The 22,419-nt window shown below is 54.1% G+C and overlaps 1 protein-coding gene across 1 annotated transcript in view; it reads right to left on the bottom strand.

Annotated features, from left to right (window-relative positions):
* Positions 1-22,419, bottom strand: part of LOC122545370 (rho guanine nucleotide exchange factor 2-like) — a 164,874-nt gene that overhangs the window by 27,003 nt on the left and 115,452 nt on the right. The window lies entirely within an intron of this gene.

Below are 22,419 nucleotides of genomic sequence, written 5' to 3' on the forward strand. Positions count from 1 at the left end.
GGTCAGTCACACACTGGGACACACACACACACACAGGGTCAGTCACACACTGGGACACACACACACACACACACACATACAGGGTCAGTCACACACTGGGACACACACACACAGGGTCAGTCATACACTGGGACACACACACACACAGGGTCAGTCACACACTGGGACACCCACACACACAGGGTCAGTCACACACTGGGACACACACACACACACAGGGTCAGTCATACACTAGGGTACTAACACACACAGGGTCAGTCACACACTGGGACACACACACATACAGGGTCAGTCACACACTGGGACACACACACACAGGGTCAGTCATACACTGGGGTACTAACACACACAGGGTCAGTCACACACTGGGACACACACACACACACACACACAGGTCAGTCACACACTGGGACACACACACACACACACACACAGGGTCAGTCACACACTGGGACACACACACACACAGGGTCAGTCACACACTGGGACACCCACACACACACAGGGTCAGTCACACACTGGGACACACACACACACACACAGGGTCAGTCACACACTGGGACAACCACACACACACAGGGTCAGTCACACACTGGGGTACACACACACACAGGGTCAGTCACACACTGGGACACACACACACACACAGGGTCAGTCACACACTGGGGTACACACACACACACACAAGGTCAGTTACACACTGGGTTACACACACACAGGGTCAGTCACACACTGGGACACACACACACACAGAGTCAGTCGCACACTGGGACCCACACACACACACAGAGTCAGTCACACACTGGTACACACACACACACACACACACACAGGGTCAGTCACACACTGGGACACACACACACACAGGGTCAGTCACACACTGGGGTACACACACACACACAAGGTCAGTTACACACTGGGGTACACTCACACAGGGTCAGCCACACACTGGGACACACACACACACAGACACACACACACACAGGGTCAGTCACACACTGGGACACACACACACAGGGTCAGTCATACGCTGGGGTACACACACACACAGGGTCAGTCACACACTGGGGGACACACACACACACAGTGTCAGTCACACACTGGGACACCCACACACACACAGGGTCAGTCACACACTGGGGGACACACACACACACAGGGTCAGTCACACACTGGGACACACACACACACACACACACACACACAGGGTCAGTCACACACTGGGACACACACACACAGGGTCAGTCATACACTGGGGTACTAACACACACAGGGTCAGTCACACACTGGGACACACACACACACACACACACACACACACACACACACGGTCAGTCACACACTGGGACACACACACACACAGGGTCAGTCACACACTGGGACACCCACACACACACAGGGTCAGTCACACACTGGGACACACACACACACACACAGGGTCAGTCACACACTGGGACAACCACACACACACAGGGTCAGTCACACACTGGGACACACACACACACACACACACACACAGGGTTAGTCATACACTGGGGTACACACACACAGGGTCAGTCACACACTGGGACACACACACACACAGGGTCAGTCATACACTGGGGTACACACACACACAGGGTCAGTCACATACTGGGACACACACACACACACAGGGTCAGTCACACACTGGGGTACACACACACACACACACAAGGTCAGTTACACACTGGGTTACACTCACACAGGGTCAGTCACACACTGGGACACACACACAGGGTCAGTCACACACTGGGACACACACACACACAGAGTCAGTCGCACACTGGGACCCACACACACACACAGAGTCAGTCACACACTGGTACACACACACACACACACACACACAGGGTCAGTCACACACTGGGACACACACACACACAGGGTCAGTCACACACTGGGGTACACACACACACACACAAGGTCAGTTACACACTGGGGTACACTCACACAGGGTCAGCCACACACTGGGACACACACACACAGAGACACACACACACACAGGGTCAGTCACACACTGGGACACACACACACAGGGTCAGTCATTCACTGGGGTACTAACACACACAGGGTCAGTCACACACTGGGACACACACACACACACACACACACACACAGGGTCAGTCACACACTGGGGTATACACACACACACACACAGGGTCAGTCACACACTGGGATATACACACACACACACACACACAGGGTCAGTCACACACTGGGTGACACCCACACATAGGGTCAGTCACACACTGGGACACACACACACACATACAGGGTCAGTCACACACTGGGACACCCACACAGGGTCAGTCACACACTGGGACACACACACACACAGGGTCAGTCACACACTGGGAGACACACGCACACACAGGGTTAGTCATACACTGGGGTACACACACACACAGGGTCAGTCACACACTGGGACACACACACACACAGGGTCAGTCACACACTGGGATACACACACACACACACACACACACACACAGGGTCAGTCATACACTGGGGTACACACACACACAGGGTCAGTCACACACTGGGACACACACACACACACAGGGTCAGTCACACACTGGGACACACACACACACACAGGGTCAGTCACACACTGGGGTACACACACACACAAGGTCAGTTACACACTGGGGTACACTCACACAGGGTCAGCCACACACTGGGACACACATACACAGAGACACACGCACACACAGGGTCAGTCACACACTGGGACACACACACACAGGGTCAGTCATTCACTGGGGTACTAACACACATAGGGTCAGTCACACACTGGGACACACACACACACACACACACACACACACACAGGGTCAGTCACTCACTGGGGTATACACACACACACACACACACAGGGTCAGTCACACACTGGGATATACACACACACACACACACACACGGTCAGTCACACACTGGGTGACACCCACACATAGGGTCAGTCACACACTGGTACACACACACAGGGTCAGTCACACACTGGGACACACACACACACACACAGGGTCAGTCACACACTGGGGGACACACACACAGGGTCAGTCACACACTGGGACACACACACAGAGAGGGTCAGTCACACACTGCGACACACACACACACACAGGGTCAGTCACACACTGGGACACACACAGGGTCAGTCACACACTGGGACACACACACACACACAGGGTCAGTCACACACTGGGACACACACACACAGGGTCAGTCACACACTGGGACACACACACACACAGAGTCAGTCACACACTGGGTGACACCCACACATAGGGTCAGTCACACACTGGGACACACACACAGGGTCAGTCACACACTGGGACACACACACACACACAGGGTCAGTCACACACTGGGGGACACACACACAGGGTCAGTCACACACTGGGACACACACACACACAGGGTCAGTCACACACTGCGACACACACACACACACACACAGGGTCAGTCACACACTGGGACACACACAGGGTCAGTCACACACTGGGACACACACACACACACAGGGTCAGTCACACACTGGGACACACACACACAGGGTCAGTCACACACTGGGACACACACACACACAGGGTCAGTCACACCCTGCGACACACACACACACACAGGGTCAGTTACACACTGGGACACTCACACACAGGGTCAGTCACACACTGGGACACACTCACACACAGGGTCAGTCACACACTGGGACACTCACACACAGGGTCAGTCACACACTGGGACACACTCACACACAGGGTCAGTCACACACTGGGGCACTCACACACAGGGTCAGTCACACACTGGGACACACACACACACAGAGTCAGTCACACACTGGGACACACACACAGGGTCAGTCACACACTGGGACACACACACACACAGGGTCAGTCACACACTGGGACACACACACACAGGGTCAGTCACACACTCACACACACACACAGGGTCAGTCACACACTGGGACACTCACACACAGGGTCAGTCACACACTGACACACACACACACACAGGGTCAGTCACACACTGGGACACTCACACACAGGGTCAGTCACACACTGACACACACACACACAGGGTCAGTCACACACTGGGACACACACACACACACAGGGTCAGTCACACACTGGGACACTCACACACACAGGGTCAGTCACACACTGGGATACACACACACAGGGTCAGTCACACACTGGGACCCACACACACACACAGGGTCAGTCACACACAGGGACACTCACACACTGGGTCAGTCACACACTGGGACACTCACACACACAGGATCAGTCACACACTGGGACACACACACAGGGTCAGTCACACACTGGGGGACACACACACACACACACAGGGTCAGTCACACACTGGGACACACACACACAGGGTCAGTCACACACTGGGACACACACACAGGGTCAGTCACACACTGGGACACACACAAAGAGTCAGTCACACACTGGGACCCACACACACACACAGGGTCAGTCACACACTGGGACACTCACACACAGGGTCAGTCACACACTGGGACACACTCACACACAGGGTCAGTCACACACTGGGACACACTCACACACAGGGTCAGTCACACACTGGGACACACACACACACAGAGTCAGTCACACACTGGGACACACACACACACACAGGGTCAGTCACACACTGGGACACACACACAGGGTCAGTCACACACTGGGACACACACACACACAGGGTCAATCACACACTGGGACACACAAACAGGGTCAGTCACACACTGGGACACACACACACACACAGGGTCAGTCACACACTGGGACACACACACAGGGTCAGTCACACACTGGGACACACACATTAAGAGTCAGTCACACACTGGGACACACACACAGACTCAGTCACACACTGGGACCCACACACACACACAGAGTCAGTCACACACTGGGACACACACACACACAGGGTCAGTCACACACTGGGACACACACACAGGGTCAGTCACACACTGGGACACACACACACACAGGGTCAGTCACACACTGGGACACACACACAGGGTCAGTCACACACTGGGACACACACACACAGAGTCAGTCACACACTGGGACACACACACAGAGTCAGTCACACACTGGGACCCACACACACACACACAGGGTCAGTCACACACTGGGACACACACACACAGGGTCAGTCACACACTGGGACACACACACACACACACAGTGTCAGTCACACACTGGGACACCCACACACACACAGGGTCAGTCACACACTGGGACACACACACACACAGGGTCAGTCACACACTGGGACACACACACAGGGTCAGTCACACACTGGGACACACACACACAGAGTCAGTCACACACTGGGACACACACACAGAGTCAGTCACACACTGGGACCCACACACACACACACAGGGTCAGTCACACACTGGGACACACACACACAGGGTCAGTCACACACTGGGACACACACACACACACACAGTGTCAGTCACACACTGGGACACCCACACACACACAGGGTCAGTCACACACTGGGACACACTCACACACACAGGGTCAGTCACACACTGGGACACACACACACAGGGTCAGTCACACACTGGGACACACACACACACACACAGTGTCAGTCACACACTGGGACACCCACACACACACAGGGTCAGTCACACACTGGGACACACACACACAGGGTCAGTCATACACTGGGGTACTAACACACACAGGGTCAGTCACACACTGGGACACACACACACACACACACACACAGGGTCAGTCACACACTGGGACACACACACACACAGGGTCAGTCACACACTGGGACACACACACACACACACAGGGTCAGTCACACACTGGGACAACCACACACACACAGGGTCAGTCACACACTGGGACACACACACACACACACACACACAGGGTTAGTCATACACTGGGGTACACACACACAGGGTCAGTAACACACTGGGACACACACACACACAGGGTCAGTCACACACTGGGACACACACACACACAGGGTCAGTCATACACTGGGGTACACACACACACACACACACACACAGGGTTAGTCATACACTGGGGTACACACACACAGGGTCAGTCACACACTGGGACACACACACACACAGGGTCAGTCACATACTGGGGTACACACACACACACACACAAGGTCAGTCACACACTGGGACACACACACACACAGGGTCAGTCATACACTGGGGTACACACACACACAGGGTCAGTCACACACTGGGACACACACACACACAGGGTCAGTCACATACTGGGGTACACACACACACACACACAAGGTCAGTTACACACTGGGGTACACTCACACAGGGTCAGTCACACACTGGGACACACACACAGGGTCAGTCACACACTGGGACACACACACACACACAGTCAGTCACACACTGGGACACACACACAGAGTCAGTCACACACTGGGACCCACACACACACACACAGAGTCAGTCACACACTGGGACACACACACACACACAGGGTCAGTCACACACTGGGACACACACACACACACAGTCAGTCACACACTGGGACACACACACAGAGTCAGTCACACACTGGGACCCACACACACACACACAGAGTCAGTCACACACTGGGACACCCACACACACACAGGGTCAGTCACACACTGGGACACACTCACACACACAGGGTCAGTCATACACTGGGGTACTAACACACACAGGGTCAGTCACCCACTGGGACACACACACACACACACACACACAGGGTCAGTCACACACTGGGACACACACACACACAGGGTCAGTCACACACTGGGACACACATACACACACAGGGTCAGTCACACACTGGGACAACCACACACACACAGGGTCAGTCACACACTGGGACACACACACACACAGGGTCAGTCACATACTGGGGTACACACACACACACACACAAGGTCAGTTACACACTGGGGTACACTCACACAGGGTCAGTCACACACTGGGACACACACACAGGGTCAGTCACACACTGGGACACACACACACACACAGTCAGTCACACACTGGGACACACACACAGAGTCAGTCACACACTGGGACCCACACACACACACACAGAGTCAGTCACACACTGGGACACACACACAGACACAGGGTCAGTCATACACTGGGACACACACACAGGGTCAGTCACACACTGGGACACACACACACAGGGTCAGTCACACACTGGGACACACACATACAGAGTCAGTCACTGGGGTACACACACAGGGTCAGTCACACACTGGGACACACACACGCACACACACACAGGGTCTGTCACACACTGGGACACCCACACACACACAGGGTCAGTCACACACTGGGACACAAACAAACACACACACACACACACACACACACAGGGTTAGTCATACACTGGGGTACACACACACAGGGTCAGTCACACACTGGGACACACACACATACACACAGGGTCAGTCATACACTGGGGTACACACACACACAGGGTCAGTCACACACTGGGACACAAACACACACACACAGGGTCAGTCACACACTGGGACACAAACACACACACACAAGGTCAGTTACACACTGGGGTACACTCACACACAGGGTCAGCCACACACACACACAGAGTCAGTCACAAACTGGGACACACACACACACAGGGTCAGTCACACACTGGGACACACACACACAGGGTCAGTCATACACTGGGGTACTAACACACACAGGGTCAGTCACACACACTGGGACACACACACACAGGGTCAGTCATACACTGGGGTACTAACACACACAGGGTCAGTCACACACTGGGACACACACACAGGGTCAGTCACACACTGGGACACACACACACACACACACACAGGTTAGTTACACACTGGGACACACACACACACACAGGGTCAGTCACACACTGGGACACACACACACACACACACACAGGTTAGTTACACACTGGGACACACACACACACACAGGGTCAGTCACACACTGGGACACCCACACACACACAGGGTCAGTCACACACTGGGACACACACACACACAGGGTCAGTCACACACTGGGACACACACACACACACACAGGTTAGTTACACACTGGGACACACACACACACACAGGGTCAGTCACACACTGGGACACCCACACACACACAGGGTCAGTCACACACTGGGACACACACACACACACAGGTCAGTTACACACTGGGACACACACACACACACAGGGTCAGTCATACACTGGGGTACTAACACACACAGGGTCAGTCACCCACTGGGACACACACACACACACACACACACACAGGGTCAGTCACACACTGGGACACACACACACACAGGGTCAGTCACACACTGGGACACACATACACACACAGGGTCAGTCACACACTGGGACAACCACACACACACAGGGTCAGTCACACACTGGGACACACACACACACAGGGTCAGTCACATACTGGGGTACACACACACACACACACAAGGTCAGTTACACACTGGGGTACACTCACACAGGGTCAGTCACACACTGGGACACACACACAGGGTCAGTCACACACTGGGACACACACACACACACAGTCAGTCACACACTGGGACACACACACAGAGTCAGTCACACACTGGGACACACACACAGACACAGGGTCAGTCATACACTGGGACACACACACAGGGTCAGTCACACACTGGGACACACACACACAGGGTCAGTCACACACTGGGACACACACATACAGAGTCAGTCACTGGGGTACACACACAGGGTCAGTCACACACTGGGACACACACACGCACACACACACAGGGTCTGTCACACACTGGGACACCCACACACACACAGGGTCAGTCACACACTGGGACACAAACAAACACACACACACACACACACACACACACACACACAGGGTTAGTCATACACTGGGGTACACACACACAGGGTCAGTCACACACTGGGACACACACACATACACACAGGGTCAGTCATACACTGGGGTACACACACACACAGGGTCAGTCACACACTGGGACACAAACACACACACACAGGGTCAGTCACACACTGGGACACAAACACACACACACAAGGTCAGTTACACACTGGGGTACACTCACACACAGGGTCAGCCACACACACACACAGAGTCAGTCACAAACTGGGACACACACACACACAGGGTCAGTCACACACTGGGACACACACACACAGGGTCAGTCATACACTGGGGTACTAACACACACAGGGTCAGTCACACACACTGGGACACACACACACAGGGTCAGTCATACACTGGGGTACTAACACACACAGGGTCAGTCACACACTGGGACACACACACAGGGTCAGTCACACACTGGGACACACACACACACACACACACAGGTTAGTTACACACTGGGACACACACACACACACAGGGTCAGTCACACACTGGGACACACACACACACACACACACAGGTTAGTTACACACTGGGACACACACACACACACAGGGTCAGTCACACACTGGGACACCCACACACACACAGGGTCAGTCACACACTGGGACACACACACACACAGGGTCAGTCACACACTGGGACACACACACACACACACACACAGGTTAGTTACACACTGGGACACACACACACACACAGGGTCAGTCACACACTGGGACACCCACACACACACAGGGTCAGTCACACACTGGGACACACACACACACACAGGTCAGTTACACACTGGGACACACACACACACACACACACAGGGTCAGTCACACACTGGGACAACCACACACACACAGGGTCAGTCACACACTGGGACACACACACACCCACACACACACACAGGGTCAGTCACACACTGGGACAACCACACACACACAGGGTCAGTCACACACTGGGACACACACACACACACAGGGTTAGTCATACACTGGGGTACACACACACACAGGGTCAGTCACACACTGGGACACACACACACACAGGGTCAGTCACACACTGGGACACACACACACACACACACACAGGGTCAGTCATACACTGGGGTACACACACACACAGGGTCAGGCACACACTGGGACACACACACACACAGGGTCAGTCACACACTGGGACACACACACACACAGGGTCAGTCACACACTGGGGTACACACACACACTGGGACACACACACAGAGTCAGTCACACACTGGGACCCACACACACACACAGAGTCAGTCACACACTGGGACACACACACACACACAGGGTCAGTCACACACTGGGACACACACATACAGAGTCAGTCACTGGGGTACACACACAGGGTCAGTCACACACTGGGACACACACACGCACACACACACAGGGTCAGTCATACACTGGGGTACTAACACACACAGGGTCAGTCACACACACTGGGACACACACACACAGGGTCAGTCATACACTGGGGTACTAACACACACAGGGTCAGTCACACACTGGGACACACACACAGGGTCAGTCACACACTGGGACACACACACACACACACACACAGGTTAGTTACACACTGGGACACACACACACACACAGGGTCAGTCACACACTGGGACACACACACACACACACACACAGGTTAGTTACACACTGGGACACACACACACACACAGGGTCAGTCACACACTGGGACACCCACACACACACAGGGTCAGTCACACACTGGGACACACACACACACAGGGTCAGTCACACACTGGGACACACACACACACACACACACAGGTTAGTTACACACTGGGACACACACACACACACAGGGTCAGTCACACACTGGGACACCCACACACACACAGGGTCAGTCACACACTGGGACACACACACACACACAGGTCAGTTACACACTGGGACACACACACACACACACACACAGGGTCAGTCACACACTGGGACAACCACACACACACAGGGTCAGTCACACACTGGGACACACACACACACACACACACACACAGGGTCAGTCACACACTGGGACAACCACACACACACAGGGTCAGTCACACACTGGGACACACACACACACACAGGGTTAGTCATACACTGGGGTACACACACACACAGGGTCAGTCACACACTGGGACACACACACACACAGGGTCAGTCACACACTGGGACACACACACACACACACACACAGGGTCAGTCATACACTGGGGTACACACACACACAGGGTCAGGCACACACTGGGACACACACACACACAGGGTCAGTCACACACTGGGACACACACACACACAGGGTCAGTCACACACTGGGGTACACACACACACTGGGACACACACACAGAGTCAGTCACACACTGGGACCCACACACACACACAGAGTCAGTCACACACTGGGACACACACACACACACAGGGTCAGTCACACACTGGGACACACACATACAGAGTCAGTCACTGGGGTACACACACAGGGTGAGTCATACACTGGGGTACACACACAGGGTCAGTCATACACTGGGACACACACACAGGGTCAGTCACACACTGGGACACACACACACACAGGGTCAGTCACACACTGGGACACACACACGCACACACACACAGGGTCTGTCACACACTGGGACACCCACACACACACAGGGTCAGTCACACACTGGGACACAAACACTCACACACACACAGGGTTAGTCATACACTGGGGTACACACACACAGGGTCAGTCACACACTAGGACACACACACATACACACAGCGTCAGTCATACACTGGGGTACACACACACACAGGGTCAGTCACACACTGGGACACACACACACACACACAGGGTCAGTCACACACTGGGGTACACACACACGGTCAGTTACACACTGGGGTACACTCACACACAGGGTCAGCCACACACACACACACAGAGTCAGTCACACACTGGGACACACACACATACAGGGTCAGTCATACACTGGGACACACACACACACAGGGTCAGTCATACACTGGGGTACTAACACACACAGGGTCAGTCACACACTGGGACACATACACACAGGGTCAGTCATACACTGGGGTACTAACACACACAGGGTCAGTCACACACTGGGACACACACACACACACACACACAGGGTCAGTCACACACTGGGACACACACAAAGAGTCAGTCACACACTGGGACCCACACACACACACAGGGTCAGTCACACACTGGGACACTCACACACAGGGTCAGTCACACACTGGGACACACTCACACACAGGGTCAGTCACACACTGGGACACACACACACACAGAGTCAGTCACACACTGGGACACACACACACACACAGGGTCAGTCACACACTGGGACACACACACAGGGTCAGTCACACACTGGGACACACACACACACAGGGTCAATCACACACTGGGACACACAAACAGGGTCAGTCACACACTGGGACACACACACACAGGGTCAGTCACACACTGGGACACACACACAGGGTCAGTCACACACTGGGACACACACATTAAGAGTCAGTCACACACTGGGACACACACACAGACTCAGTCACACACTGGGACCCACACACACACACAGAGTCAGTCACACACTGGGACACACACACACACAGGGTCAGTCACACACTGGGACACACACACAGGGTCAGTCACACACTGGGACACACACACACACAGGGTCAGTCACACACTGGGACACACACACAGGGTCAGTCACACACTGGGACACACACACACAGAGTCAGTCACACACTGGGACACACACACAGAGTCAGTCACACACTGGGACCCACACACACACACACAGGGTCAGTCACACACTGGGACACACACACAGGGTCAGTCACACACTGGGACACACACACACACACAGGGTCAGTCACACACTGGGACACACACACACAGGGTCAGTCATACACTGGGGTACTAACACACACAGGGTCAGTCACACACTGGGACACACACACACACACAGGGTCAGTCACACACTGGGACACACACACACACAGGGTCAGTCACACACTGGGACACCCACACACACACAGGGTCAGTCATACACTGGGACACACATACACACACACAGGGTCAGTCACACACTGGGACAACCACACACACACAGGGTCAGTCACACACTGGGACACACACACAGACTCAGTCACACACTGGGACCCACACACACACACAGAGTCAGTCACACACTGGGACACACACACACACAGGGTCAGTCACACACTGGGACACACACACAGGGTCAGTCACACACTGAGACACACACACACACAGGGTCAGTAACACACTGGGACACACACACACACAGGGTCAGTCATACACTGGGGTACACACACACACAGGGTCAGTCACACACTGGGACACACACACACACAGGGTCAGTCACATACTGGGGTACACACACACACACACACAAGGTCAGTTACACACTGGGGTACACTCACACAGGGTCAGTCACACACTGGGACACACACACACACACAGAGTCAGTCACACACTGGGACCCACACACACACACACAGAGTCAGTCACACACTGGGACACACACACACAGGGTCAGTCACACACTGGGACACACACACACACACAGAGTCAGTCACACACTGGGACCCACACACACACACACAGAGTCAGTCACACACTGGGACACACACACACACAGGGTCAGTCACACACTGGGACACACACATACAGAGTCAGTCACTGGGGTACACACACAGGGTCAGTCACACACTGGGACACACACACGCACACACACACAGGGTCTGTCACACACTGGGACACCCACACACACACATGGTCAGTCACACACTGGGACACAAACAATCACACACACACACACACACACACACAGGGTTAGTCATACACTGGGGTACACACACACAGGGTCAGTCACACACTGGGACACACACACATACACACAGGGTCAGTCATACACTGGGGTACACACACACACAGGGTCAGTCACACACTGGGACACAAACACACACACACAAGGTCAGTTACACACTGGGGTACACTCACACACAGGGTCAGCCACACACACACACAGAGTCAGTCACACACTGGGACACACACACACACAGGGTCAGTCACACACTGGGACACACACACACAGGGTCAGTCATACACTGGGGTACTAACACACACAGGGTCAGTCACACACACTGGGACACACACACACAGGGTCAGTCATACACTGGGGTACTAACACACACAGGGTCAGTCACACACTGGGACACACACACACACACACACACACAGGTCAGTCACACACTGGGACACCCACACACACACAGGGTCAGTCACACACTGGGACACACACACACACAGGGTCAGTCACACACTGGGACACACACACACACACACAGGTTAGTTACACACTGGGACACACACACACACACAGGGTCAGTCACACACTGGGACACCCACACACACACAGGGTCAGTCACACACTGGGACACACACACACACAGGGTCAGTCACACACTGGGACACACACACACAGGGTCAGTCACACACTGGGACAACCACACACACACAGGGTCAGTCACACACTGGGACACACACACACACACACACACACACACACAGGGTCAGTCACACACTGGGACAACCACACACACACAGGGTCAGTCACACACTGGGACACACACACACACACAGGGTTAGTCATACACTGGGGTACACACACACACAGGGTCAGTCACACACTGGGACACACACACACACAGGGTCAGTCACACACTGGGACACACACACACACACACACAGGGTCAGGCACACACTGGGACACACACACACACAGGGTCAGTCACACACTGGGACACACACACACACAGGGTCAGTCACACACTGACACACACACACACACACACACACAGGGACACACACACAGAGTCAGTCACACACTGGGACCCACACACACACACAGAGTCAGTCACACACTGGGACACACACACAGAGTCAGTCACACACTGGGACCCACACACACACACAGGGTCAGTCACACACTGGGACACACACATACAGAGTCAGTCACTGGGGTACACACACAGGGTCAGTCACACACTGGGACACACACCCACACACACACAGGGTCAGTCATACACTGGGACACACACACAGGGTCAGTCACACACTGGGACACACACACACACAGGGTCAGTCACACACTGGGACACACACACGCACACACACACAGGGTCTGTCACACACTGGGACACCCACACACACACAGGGTCAGTCACACACTGGGACACAAACACTCACACACACACAGGGTTAGTCATACACTGGGGTACACACACACAGGGTCAGTCACACACTAGGACACACACACACACAGGGTCAGTCACACACTGGGACACACACCCACACACACACAGGGTCAGTCATACACTGGGACACACACACAGGGTCAGTCACACACTGGGACACACACACACACAGGGTCAGTCACACACTGGGACACACACACGCACACACACACAGGGTCTGTCACACACTGGGACACCCACACACACACAGGGTCAGTCACACACTGGGACACAAACACTCACACACACACAGGGTTAGTCATACACTGGGGTACACACACACAGGGTCAGTCACACACTAGGACACACACACATACACACAGCGTCAGTCATACACTGGGGTACACACACACACAGGGTCAGTCACACACTGGGACACACACACACACACACAGGGTCAGTCACACACTGGGGTACACACACACGGTCAGTTACACACTGGGGTACACTCACACACAGGGTCAGCCACACACTGGGACACACACACACACACACAGGGTCAGTCACACACTGGGGTACACACACACGGTCAGTTACACACTGGGGTACACTCACACACAGGGTCAGTCATACACTGGGACACACACACACACAGGGTCAGTCATACACTGGGACACACACACACACAGGGTCAGTCATACACTGGGACACACACACACACACACAGGGTCAGTCATACACTGGGACACACACACAGGGTCAGTCATACACTGGGACACACACACACACAGGGTCAGTCATACACTGGGACACACACACAGGGTCAGTCATACACTGGGACACACACACACACACACACACAGGTCAGTCACACACTGGGACACACACACACACAGGGTCAGTCATACACTGGGACACACACACAGGGTCAGTCACACACTGGGACACACACACAGGGTCAGTCATACACTGGGACACACACACACAGGGTCAGTCATACACTGGGGTACTAACACACACAGGGTCAGTCACACACTGGGACACACACACACACACACACAGGTCAGTTACACACTGGGACACACACACACACACAGGGTCAGTCACACACTGGGACACCCACACACACAGGGTCAGTCACACACTGGGACACACACACACACACACAGGTCAGTTACACACTGAGACACACACACACACAGGGTCAGTCACACACTGGGACACACACACACACACACACACACACACACAGGGTCAGTCACACACTGGGACAACCACACACACACAGGGTCAGTCACACACTGGGACACACACACACACACAGGGTTAGTCATACACTGGGGTACACACACACACAGGGTCAGTCACACACTGGGACACACACACACACAGGGTCAGTCACACACTGGGACACACACACAGGGTCAGTCACACACTGGGACACACACACACACACACACACAGGGTCAGTCATACACTGGGGTACACACACACACAGGGTCAGTCACACACTGGGACACACACACACACACACACACAGGGTTAGTCATACGCTGGGGTACACACACACAGGGTCAGTCACACACTGGGACACACACACACACACACACAGGGTCAGTCATACACTGGGGTACACACACACACAGGGTCAGTCACACACTGGGACACACACACACACACAGGGTCAGTCACACACTGGGGTACACACACACACACACACAAGGTCAGTTACACACTGGGGTACACTCACACAGGGTCAGCCACACACTGGGACACACACACACAGAGACACACACACAGGGTCAGTCACCCACTGGGACACACACACACAGGGTCAGTCATTCACTGGGGTACTAACACACACAGGGTCAGTCACACACTGGGACACACACACACACACACACAGGGTCAGTCACACACTGGAGTATACACACACACACACACAGGGTCAGTCACACACTGGGATATACACACACACACACACACACACACACAGGGTCAGTCACACACTGGGTGACACCCACACATCGGGTCAGTCACACACTGGGACACACACACACACACACAGGGTCAGTCACACACTGGGACACACACAGGGTCAGTCACACACTGGGACACACACACACACACACAGAGGGTAAGTCACACACTGGGACACACACACACACAGGGTCAGTCACACACTGGGACACACACACACACACACACAGGGTTAGTCATACACTGGGGTACACACACACACAGGGTCAGTCACACACTGGAACACACACACACAGGGTCAGTCACACACTGGGACACACACACACACACACACACACACACAGGGTCAGTCACACACTGGGGTACACACACACACAGGGTCAGTCACACACTGGGACACACACACACACACAGGGTCAGTCACACACTGGGACACACACACACACACAGGGTCAGTCACACACTGGGGTACACACACACACAAGGTCAGTTACACACTGGGGTACACACACAGGGTCAGCCACACACTGGGACACACACACACAGAGACACACACACACACAGGGTCAGTCACACACTGGGACACACACACACAGGGTCAGTCATTCACTGGGGTACTAACACACACAGGGTCAGTCACACACTGGGACACACACACACACACACACACAGGGTCAGTCACACACTGGGGTATACACACACACACACACAGGGTCAGTCACACACTGGGATATACACACACACACACACACACACACACACACACCGGGTCAGTCACACACTGGGTGACACCCACACATAGGGTCAGTCACACACTGGGACACACACACAGGGTCAGTCACACACTGGGACACACACACACACAGGGTCAGTCACACACTGGGGGACACACACAGGGTCAGTCACACACTGGGACACACACACACACAGGGTCAGTCACACACTGCGACACACACACACACACACACAGGGTCAGTCACACACTGGGACACACACACAGGGTCAGTCACACACTGGGACACACACACACACACAGGGTCAGTCACACACTGGGACACACACACACTGGGACACACACACACACAGGGTCAGTCACACACTGCGACACACATACACACACACACAGGGTCAGTCACACACGGGGGAACGGACACACACACACACAGGGTCAGTCACACACTGCGACACACACACACACACACACAGGGTCAGTCACACACTGGGACACACACACAGGGTCAGTCACACACTGGGACACACACACACACACAGGGTCAGTCACACACTGGGACACACACACACTGGGACACACACACACACAGGGTCAGTCACACACTGCGACACACATACACACACACACAGGGTCAGTCACACACGGGGGAACGGACACACACACACACAGGGTTAGTCACACACTGGGAGACACACACACATACACAGGGTCAGTCACACACTGGGGTATACACACACACACAGGGTCAGTCACACACTGGGGTACACACACACACACACAGGGTCAGTCACACACTGGGGTATACACACACACACACACACAGGGTCAGTCACACACTGGGACACACACACACACACACACACACACACATGGAATAGTGTCCACAATCTGGGATTCTCATGCATATCACTCCATCCACACCACATTGCACATTCCACAACCTATACACATATCCCCCATCTATACCCACTGCCAATATCGCACCGTCCCCAACTACTGCCTGTATCCCACAACCCCCAACTACTGCCCATATCCCCCATCCCCAACTACAGCCCAAATCCCACAATCCCCAACTACTGCCCATATCCCCCATCCCCAACCACAGCCCGTATCCCACAATCCCCAACGACAACCCATATCCCACAATCCCCAAATACTGCCCATATCCCACAATCCCCAACTACTGCCCATATCCCACAATCCCCAACTACTGCCCATATCCCCACAATCCCCAACTACTGCCCATATCCCTCAATCCCCAACTACTGTCCATATCCCACAATCCCCAACTACTGCCCATATCCCACAATCCCCAACTACTGCCCACATCCCCCCATCCCCAACTACTGCCCATATCCCACAATCCCCAACTATTGCCCATATCCCCCCATCCCCAACTATTGCCCATATCCCACAATCCCCAACTACTGCCCATATCCCCCATCCTCAACTCCTGCCCATATCCCACAATCCCCAACTACTGCCCATATCTCACAATCCCCAACTCCTGCCCATATCCCACAATCCCCAACTACTGCCCATATCCCACAATCCCGAACTACTGCCCATATGCCCCCCATTCCCAACTACTGCCCATATCCCACAATCCCCAACTACTGCCCATATCCCACAATCCCCAACTACTGCCCATATGCCCCCCATTCCCAACTACTGCCCATATCCCACAATCCCCAACTACTGCCCATATCCCCACAATCCCCAACTACTGCCCACATCCCCCGATCCCCAACTACTGCCCATATCCCACAATCCCCAACTATTGCCCATATCCCCCCATCCCCAACTATTGCCCATATCCCACAATCCCCAACTACTGCCCATATCACCCCATCCTCAACTCCTGCCCATATCCCACAATCCCCAACTACTGCCCATATCTCACAATCCCCAACTCCTGCCCATATCCCACAATCCCCAACTACTGACCATATCCCACAATCCCCAACTACTGCCCATATGCCCCCCATTCCCAACTACTGCCCATATCCCACAATCCCCAACTCCTGCCCATATCCCACAATCCCCAACTACTGCCCATATCCCACAATCCCCAACTACTGCCCATATGCCCCCCATTCCCAACTACTGCCCATATCTCACAATCCCTAACTACTGCCCATATCCCCCATCCCCAACTACTGCCCGTATCGCACAATCCCCAACTACTGCCCATATACCCTCATCCCCAATTACTGCCCATATCCCCCATCCCCAACTACTGCCCATATCCCCCATCCCCAACTACTGCCCATATCACACAATCCCCAACTACTGCTCATATTCCACAATTCCCAACTACTGCCCATATCCCCCCATCCCCAACTCCTGCCGATATCCCACAATCCCCAACTACTGCCCATATCCCACAATCCCCAACTACTGCCCATATGCCCCCCATTCCCAACTACTGCACATATCCCACAATCCCCAACTACTGCCCATATCCCCCATCCCCAACTACTGCCCATATCACACAATCCCCAACTACTGCCCATATCCCTCAATCCCCATCTACTGCCCATATCCCACAATCCCCAACTACTGCCCATATCCCCTCCATCCCCAACTACAACCCATATCCCACAATCCCCAACGACAACCCATATCCCACAATCCCCAAATACTGCCCATATCCCACAATCCCCAACTACTGCCCATATCCCAAAATCTCCAATTACAGCCCATATCCCACAATCCCCAACTACTGCCCATATTCCCCCATCCCCAACTACTGCCCATACCCCCCCATCCCCAACTACTGCCCATATCCCCCCATCCCCAACTACTGCCCATATCCCACAATCCCCAACTACTGCCCATATCCCACAATCCCCAACTACTGTCCATATCCCCCCATCCCCAACTACTGCCCATATTCCCCCATCCCCAACTACTGCCCATATCCCCCATCCCCAACTACTGCCCATATTCCCCCATCCCCAACTACTGCCCATATCCCACAATCCCCAACTACTGCCCATATCCCACAATCCCCAACTACTGCCCATATCCCCCCATCCCCAACTACTGCCCATATCCCACAATCCCCAACTACTGCCCATATCCCACAATCCCCAACTACTGTCCATATCCCCCCATCCCCAACTACTGCCCATATCCCCCCATCCCCAACTACTGCCCATATCACACAATCCCCAACTACTGCCCATATCCCACAATCCCAAACTACTGCCCATATCCCTCAATCCCCAACTACTGCCCATATCCCTCAATCCCCAACTACTGCCCATATCCCACAATCCCAAACTACTGCCCATATCCCTCAATCCCCAACTACTGTCCATATCCCTCCATCTCCAACTACAGCCCATATCCCTCAATCCCCAACTCCTGCCCATATCCCATCAACCCCAACTACTGTCCATATCCCCCATCCCCAACTACTGCCTATATCCCCCCATCCCCAACTACTGCCCATATCCCCCATCCACAACTACGACACATACCCCACATCCCCAATTACTGCCCATATCCCACAATCCCCAACTACTGCCCATATCCCCCCCATCCCCAACTACTGCCCATATCCCACCATCCCGAATTACTGCATATGTCACTCAGTGTAGATATCTCCCTGAGAGAGGGAGAGAGGGGACTGAGAGACACCAGTCAGTGTACAGATATCTCCCCTGAGAGAGAGAGAGGGGACTGAGAGACACCAGTCAGTGTACAGATATCTCCCTGAGAGAGAGAGGGGGACTGAGAGACACCAGTCAGTGTACAGATATCTCCCTGACAGAGAGAGAGAGAGAGACAGAGACAGAGAAAGGGGACTGAGAGACACCAGTTAGTGTATAGATATCTCCCTGAGAGAGAGGTGACTGAGAGACACCAGTCAGTGTACAGATATCTCCCTGAGAGAGAGAGAGACGGGACTGAGAGACACCAGTCAGTGTACAGATATCGCCCTGAGAGAGAGGGGGGACTGAGAGACACCAGTCAGTGTATAGATATCTCCCTGAGAGAGAGAGGGGACTGAGAGACACCAGTCAGTGTACAGGTATCTCCCAGAGAGAGAGGGGGGACTGAGAGATACCAGTCAGTGTACAGATATCTCACTGAGAGAGAGAGAGGGGACTGAGAGACACCAGTCAGTGTACAGATATCTCCCTGAGAGAGCGGGGTCTGAGAGACACCAGTCAGTGTACAGATATCTCCCTGTGAGAGAGAGAGGGGTCTGAGAGACACCAGTCAGTGTACCGATATCTCCCTGAGAGAGAGAGAGAGGGGACTGAGAGACACCAGTCAGTGTACAGATATCTCCCTGAGAGAGAGGTGGGGGGACTGAGAGACACCAGTCAGTGTACCGATATCTCCCTGAGAGAGGGGACTGAGAGACACCAGTCAGTGTACAGATATCTCCCTGAGAGAGAGAGAGGGGACTGAGAGACACCAGTCAG

Source organism: Chiloscyllium plagiosum, unplaced genomic scaffold (genome assembly GCF_037043375.1).
Source record: "Chiloscyllium plagiosum isolate Xiang-an unplaced genomic scaffold, Cpla_swu_hap1 HiC_scaffold_50, whole genome shotgun sequence".
Taxonomy (NCBI): Eukaryota; Metazoa; Chordata; class Chondrichthyes; order Orectolobiformes; family Hemiscylliidae; genus Chiloscyllium; species Chiloscyllium plagiosum.